This window comes from Aplidium turbinatum, chromosome 2 (assembly GCF_918807975.1).
Source record: "Aplidium turbinatum chromosome 2, kaAplTurb1.1, whole genome shotgun sequence".
Taxonomy (NCBI): domain Eukaryota; kingdom Metazoa; phylum Chordata; class Ascidiacea; order Aplousobranchia; family Polyclinidae; genus Aplidium; species Aplidium turbinatum.
Window position 1 is genome coordinate 50,533,646 of NC_137473.1, and position 8,009 is coordinate 50,541,654.

Below are 8,009 nucleotides of genomic sequence, written 5' to 3' on the forward strand. Positions count from 1 at the left end.
CTGTTATGAATCCAAGAGAATTCTCATCTTATATAGGTTTTTGATGAACAGGTGTCATGAAATGACTCCATCAGCTGCCATGCAGTATCTTGTTTGACATTTCGATATCACTGACGTAGTTTGTCAATTGTTGCCATTAATATGTTTAGGCTACGTCGCGCAGAGCCCATACGTCAGGTACTTCCCAAGTCATTCGACCTATACTTCGAGGCTACTGCATGTGACAAGACATGCTTTCTTTCTTACTTGGAAGTTTCACATTAAAAGGGGATGTATAGCAAAGGAAATTTGGTTGGTAGATATTTTAGAAACAAGTATTGGTCAAACTCTGACCAAAGGTAACTCATCGGCGGTTGTTATTTTTAGAAGGTTCAGGGCACATGAGTCCAGGCACACAGATGACGAAGTACTAGCGTGCCCTTTGCTGATAGACCTGCCCTTGTATGGCGTTGATAGGGGGCAACCAGAAGCAAAGCGGTACTTCACGCTAAAGTGTAACCTTGTTGTAATCCTTCCCATGAGAATTCCACGTGCAAAATTTGGCTAAGAATACAAAATTACGCTTTTCATCTGACACCCATGTTTTATCGGCAATCATATAAAACGTTGTTAAGCTATTCGAGCGTAGAATTATTTTTAAAACAATTATTACTCTATGAACGGTAATGTCAAAGTAATACCTGCCCCACGTTGTTTTGACTAAAGATTTCGTACAGAATTCTTGATGACAAAATTCCTATAGCGTAAGGATAGGCGTGTGCGATTCATTTCTGCGGATAAATTAGATTGTATATTCAAATTTTGAGTATTTCTTTCAAAGACAAACACAAGCAAACGAAAACGTCTTCCATGAAATAAAAACATACAAATAATAATAGTAATAAAGCTATGGTTTAATTTTTGTCGCTCTACAACTGCTTTAATAGGTCTTTTAGCGACAAGACTAATTTTTAATTTTGTATCAGATTTAGAATGTCATCACATTATTACCCGACATATCCTCAATAAGTTGTGCAAGATAGAACACAATCGGTACGTCTTGAAAGTCTTCCGTTTGACCCAACCTGGAATCGATCTTAGATCTACCAGAACTGGAACCAAAGGCGATATCCACTCGGCCACTGAGCTGGTGAAAGATACAAATGGATAGACTATGGGACAACTAATTCATTCATAAGTCTTGCCAACATCGAAGCAAATACTGTTAGTCCGTATTCCTTTTCGCAGGGCTCTCCTGATTTGCCAAGCGATGCTGTTGGTGTCGCAAAAAAGGCACCTTGATTTTGTTTAATAAAATTAAATGTTAAAATTAAAAATTAAAAGTTTAATAAAATGTTGATCTTGTTGACACAGTGCCACGTTATTGTATATCACATATAAGTCTAAACTAAAATATCCCAACACAGCCTTAGTGGAATAACAATGCAAATAACGTGTTGTAAGTTGCAGCCACCAGTGTTTCCAGACCGAAATACTTTGCGGAAACAATGTGGCATTTCTAAAAGTTTCGTTTGCAAACTTACTGCTCCGTGTAGAATAAATTATTTCTAAATTACGTAATTTAAACGTTAGTTAGAACGGCTGTTACTGAAAAAATGGATATTACCTTTTTAAGTCAGGATGAGTCATAGCACAATAACATTTTATTTTCATCTTCAACACACGACATCGCGTGCCTTCGGCTTAAAAAAGCAACATAAGCCTAAACCGAATTTCCTTGTGTTCAGTAAAATAGGCAGTGTGGGAGTATACTCCATAACCTTTTGACTGGCTAACCTTACCGGCCTCTGAGTGCATCCACGTTTGTTGTGATGTACTTGGATAAACTCAATTGCATGTGTCTGCTTAGAGAGTGCTTAAAATGAAACAAAGACCGGGTGAAGGATCGAACCGAGATCTACTAACCCAAAAGCAGATGCTCTATTTGTTAAGGTAGTACTGATAAATACGTTTGGGTTGTTAGCATAATAGAAACGTTGATTTGCTCACAGAAGCATTCTTGGAAAAAAATGTTTTGAATTCGCTTTTCAATTGTCTTTATGGCGTAAAAAAACGTTGTTTGTCGAAAGTCTGGGAGTAGACTCCCGTTTGTCGAACCTTAACAAAATGTTAATAGCTTACAGCATTTTGTTTATACTGCAAAAACGTTTTTCTGTATTTGAATATTAATGAATTGTATTTTAGTGCTAGAGTGATATTTGTCACCTGTCTACTCAATCCGTATCGTTATGTTAGTAGAAAAGTCCCGTTTTGACAGGTTTGCGTTTCTTGCATGTTTTGCAACAGACTGTTAAAGTAAAAACACAATGAAAGACACCACAGTGATTGGGTTTAGGTTGATAACCACACTCAAATAAAATACAAAATTAAAAGCTTCCTTACAGTCTTAGGTAGTCCTTAATCCCTGCGCAGCTTTTACTATTTACATATCCCTTTGGTTTTCCTCCAATGCAGTTGATTGTTCTTGCCCGGGGCACAATCAGAGTTGAGCCGAAAATGTTTGAATTTGTTCTGTTATTAGTTTTGTCATTTCAAAAAATCAGAAATAGAATCTTTAGGTTAACAATTCTCACGTGAACAACTTGAAAATACTTTAACTTTAAAAACAGCAAATAATGTAGTTTTGTGTCCAAAATAGTGGTGATCAGATCAGTCTTTGCAATCTAAATACGCAGTTCGGTGATTACTCGTATACATCACCATTGGTTGTCCCTTGCTATTCAGTGATGCAACTTACATTGTTTAAATTTAGATTATATGATTAAAGAATTATTTTGCACATTGCTTGGTTGTTGCATAAAAATTTACTGGGAAACTTTGTCCGAGTTTATCTTCTATAGTCCAAAATTAAGTTGCAATTTAAAGTTTGATTTACATTAAAAAGACGTAATCATGAAACATATTTTTTGAAACCTAACAGGCAAAGTAAGCTGTAGACTATACGGTAGTGCGTATTAAGATAACTAAAGGCCGGCGAAAGATAGCCACAAAGGTCAACTGGTGACTCAAAGCGTGAAAGAATATTTTCATAATGCATTACCGTTGCGTCTACAACACTAGTCAATACCTTTGTGTTTGTTGGAGCATTTATGCTTTGATGTTTTTATTTTTTCTGTGTATGGTTTTTGAAAACAAATTCATCATAGTCGGAATTTTGAATGAAATATAAATGAGCTACAGTAGCCTATCTAAGTGTCAAATATAGTACAAAGTGACACATCTAAAGTGCGGCAAGCGGAAAACATTTCTAAAATGGGTACACTCATGGCCACCGTACACTGGTCCTGTTTTAACACAAACTTTGTATTTCTGGAGCAAAAAAAGGACAGAATAACCCAAGGCTTCTCTAATTTAGCTTTTCAGATGATAATTTTTCTCCAAGCGCCTTTACGACTACGCCTCTAACTGCAGCTTATATAATTAATTATATTTTCATATCTTGTAAAAAGTGAAAACGTTGCAATAAATAGAAAGATTTAGGCTAAAAAAACTCCATTATAACCATTAATGTCATGATTTTAAGTTATTAACAACTTTCCAATTTTCTTTATGTGTATCGTCATAATTTAAGGCAAGCAATGACCCGCCCTAATTTATTAACTTTTAGCCAAAAACACTTAAACTTTAACAACTTATTTTAATAAATAATTAATGCTCACTAAAATTAAAACCACGTTCACATCATTATCGTATAGATCCTAAAAGCTAACATATTATTGGTCAAGTTGTTTTGCAGATTCAAAACATCTCAATTATCGCCTTAAAATTCTCACAAAAAAGAGAGCTCAAAGATAAGCTGTTCTGGAAGGACTAAGACTAATATTGATATATTGTATAGATACTGTAGCCTATATATTATAATATGCTCTATGCTAATAGATGCACCTTATGTGTAACTTGTTTATAGTGTACATAGGCTGTAAAGAATTACAGATATATACATGTACAGTAAATTTCGTTTGCAGTGCTACCAAAAGAGTACAATAATTATGCCGAATGTGCTGCGCAAAAGATTAATTTTTCTTCTTTCGTTTTTATTTTACATGTTTGCTTTGCAATGTCAATTATGAGATTTTTGTCACAAATAACAAAGTACTGTTGTCATATCTCAAATACTTCTGTATGTGTTAAAATACTGGTGTGTTAAAAGAAATCCGAGCTAATACTGAATTCAGCACCTCAAAATTACTCTAAATCAGTTCTTAAAATTCAAACTACTGCAATTGTAAAAAAAAAAAATTTTTTTTTGACTTGTGATTAAATTGATCGTATTTTCGATAACGATTGCTATCGTTTTTTTTTTCAAATGTGTCATATTTTCAAGTCTAAATTAAAGTTACAGTTTAATTGCAAAGGATTAAAATGTAGCTTTACTTCATCATGTATTACCTCACTGCTCTTCTAATGCATCACAAAGGAAATCTATAACGAGTTGTACTTCCGTGCCAAGGAGTTAATTGCGCGATACAAAGTGCTTCGTTAAGCCGCGTCTAAAATGAAATCTTTCCAACTGCCGATTGTCTCCAAGATAAATAATGCAATAAATTATATCAGCTCGAAGACTTTACCTGTGCGCTAAAAAAAGAGTCACTGGTTTGAAAGAGAAGGTTTAACTTAGAGTAAAATAAGACTCTTGGCTGGCTAAAACTGAAAGAGACAAGGTGTGTTATATATTTTATGTTAATTGTTATAATTGTGAACCAGAAATTGCAGATCTATAGATTAAGAAGGCTTGATAGGTTTATATTGCAACAATGCATATTATGTTTCTGAAAAGCAGTTTAGAGTCTTATCTTAGCTACTCCGGTTTCACAATATCAAACGAGCGTAATTTTTGTGACATTTGCTTATGAACATGCTTGTGGACAAGTTAGCAGCAATTTTGAACTTATCTCATGAATTCACTCAGAAGATTAAAATGCGTTACATCCGAAAATTAATGATTAGAAGCATGATAACTTGCTTAAATGATATGATCATGTAAGCATCACTTGACATTGAGTGAAAAAAATATAGGCTATTAACCAAGTTTGAAGGAATTTGAAAATGATAAAGCTTGCATTTTAGTACCGGTACTCTATTACGAAAGCTTGTTTGGCGAAAAGTTTTGAATTCAATTTTAGATCTGATTTTTGAGGTACACAAAATTTTTTAAGACTCTGATATAATTGTTTTTTTAATTTCCTTCTAAAAGCCTCCCTACCCCAAAAATTACTTGGAAAAGACTATATTTATAACGCCGTAAGGTCGCAAATAGTTGTTTGGTCTAGATTTTGCAGTAAAGTACGATCAAGTTGTCATTGCGATTTTTACGCATGACTACGCGCATGCGCAAAAGAGTGCGTTGAATACAAACATTTTCTACACAGCTAGTGATATTTATCTCGCCGAAAATTGAAATTTTCAATTAAAACCTCTCTCCTTTTATATATTTCTTGTTATTAGCATCGTGAGACTGAAAAAAAAGTTAATTGGGCGACTTCAAAATATGTTAATCATCACGACGTTTGACCTGCAGTAGATTTTTACATAATTTTGCACTTGTTTAATCACAGAAATCCTCATACACTTTCACTACACAAAAAAAGCCGAAAGCATGTGAAAATTTTAAAATGGAATTCAGGGTTTGCGGAAGTAATTATATTTACGATGTTGTAAATTTAGCCAGTTCAACACAAAAGTCTAAAATAAAACTTCTACTATGAAACTTTCATGGATGCTTATTTCTTTTAATAACAATCAAAGAAATAGAGAGTAGCCTACAGCACTAAATTGATAAAGTTAAGTGTATTGGAAAGCTTTCGCCACACAAGTTAGCAGCTACGTATCATGCTTATCGAAGTAAAAAATCTAAAGTTCTGCTTTGATAAGAATGATATGCACTGACAAAGCCACAGCACAAGAGCTCTAGTCTACAGGTAGGCTAGAATGTTTCAATGTCAGATGTCGCCTAAAGTGTGGCAATTTTTATTGTACAGCATATAAATGGTTACACACATGAGTACAGCAAAATTTTAATAGTTCGTTTGTCTTCCCTGATATAACCTGCTATTGAACGTTGATAGCGTGTTTTATTACGTGATGGCCTATGCCTATAATATTTCACAACTGTCCTTTTTAACCATTCATATGCAATCACAGAAAACTAAGCACTTTTCTTACTATGTAGGTCATGGCCACCTAGAGATGCGGCCTGATTTGTCACATTTTGCAGATTTTGATTACAGCTACTGCTAGTGCTTGACTGGTATTTTTTGGGATGTTTTTACTTTTTACAGTCTCCTAATGACATAAAACTTTCTTGTTGCCTTTGGGAAGCAGTAGCAAATGAGAAAAAGTAAGTTGAAAAACGCTAAATCAGACTGTTATTGAAAATTAACAGTCTGACTAAAATCTTCAAAATTAATTTTTTTTTGTTTTACAACATGTGAGGATGTTAAAACCTATTGTGTCATCTGGGGAAAAGAATAAAGAAAGCGTAAAAATCTAAATTTTAGAAAAATTTATTTAAACGTTCGCCCAAAGTTAGAAAAACCTGGAAATTTCTGCAAAATGTGACAAATCAGGCCGTATCTTTAGGTGGCCATGTGTAGGTATAGAAGATTACTTTTCCATTCCGAAACCAATTCATGAATTATACAACGTGCAGGCTTATTTGAAAGTAAACAAAGGTTCTTAAAACATCAGCTTATCTTAAATACCTGACCGGTCACCTGCTACGCCACACACACACAAAGATGTTAAAAATATCATAGTCTAACAAGGGTGGTTGTAAATATACAGACTTGACTTGGTTGAACCAAGACAATCAAATGCTTTTTAAGCTCATTGTTGAAATGGATGTAGCCTACAAAGCTGAACGGTGAGAGTAGACTATATGATGATGAAGTCTAGAAGGATGTGTATTGGAGGTATCATGGTCATTGGAACAATGGAACATACTTTGTTATAATATAAGGATAGATTGATTGTATGCTGATTGCTGACCACAATTTTCATTGTGGTAGCAAAGTGCAGCACCTACTGAAAGTTTTCAGCATATAAGTCATATTCGCCTGAGCTCAGAAGACATAGGTTACTAAGAAATGTAAGCCAGAGGGATTTGAAACCCAACCCTGTGAGACGTGTGTGACTTTACGACTGTTGAATCTACAATTACACCCCTTTTGGTTAAGCAAACGATATCGTTCGGCAAGACACAGTTAGATTAGGTTTAGAAATGTTTTTCAGGCAAAAGTTTAAAAGCGCGTTGAATTTAAAAAGCAAGGGGTTCGATTTAATCAGTTTTTGCATTGTCACGAAATTTCAACTAACTTTGGAAAAGATCTTCTTGGTAGGCTCTAATTATTCTGCATGGACTGGCTAGAAACAAGTAGGCAAACGGTACAAAGATAAATCTTTGTGGTTTCTTGATCTCCCATAGTTAGTGATTTGATTCATACTTGTAGCCTATGCTCAATACATAAACTGTAAAAATCATCATCATGTGCTGTATTTGAGCCGAAGGTTTTGCTGTCAATTGCTTCCACACCTTACGTTGCAAAAATCACGACAGTTTATTATATTATGTTAGTTCGCTGGGGTAATATTCGTTTAGATTCATGTACAAGACGAAAAAGTAGCCTAGTCAACGCATTCATCTTCCTACCATACGATTTCGTGGTAGGCTACCCAGCTTACGCCCGATGGTTGAAGGTTTCGATTGTGTGGACGAGAAGACAAAAAAGAAACCAATCTTGGTGTCCACCTTCAGGCATGCCTTTAAGTGTCCTGCTAAAATCGTAGCCGCATGCTCTTGGGCGGTGTCAAACTGACGTCCTTTTCAGCGTCACACCACGCTCTCACTACTCTGCTATACACATGATAGTTTCAAATCGAACCAAGCTGAATTTGCAACAACATCGCTTCTTTCTATTGTGAGTCTCTGGGGCACGATGGTCCATGCTTTTACCACTCTACGCTGTTGGCGTTTGCTCGGATCATGTCAACAAGCTACAACTTATAACAAA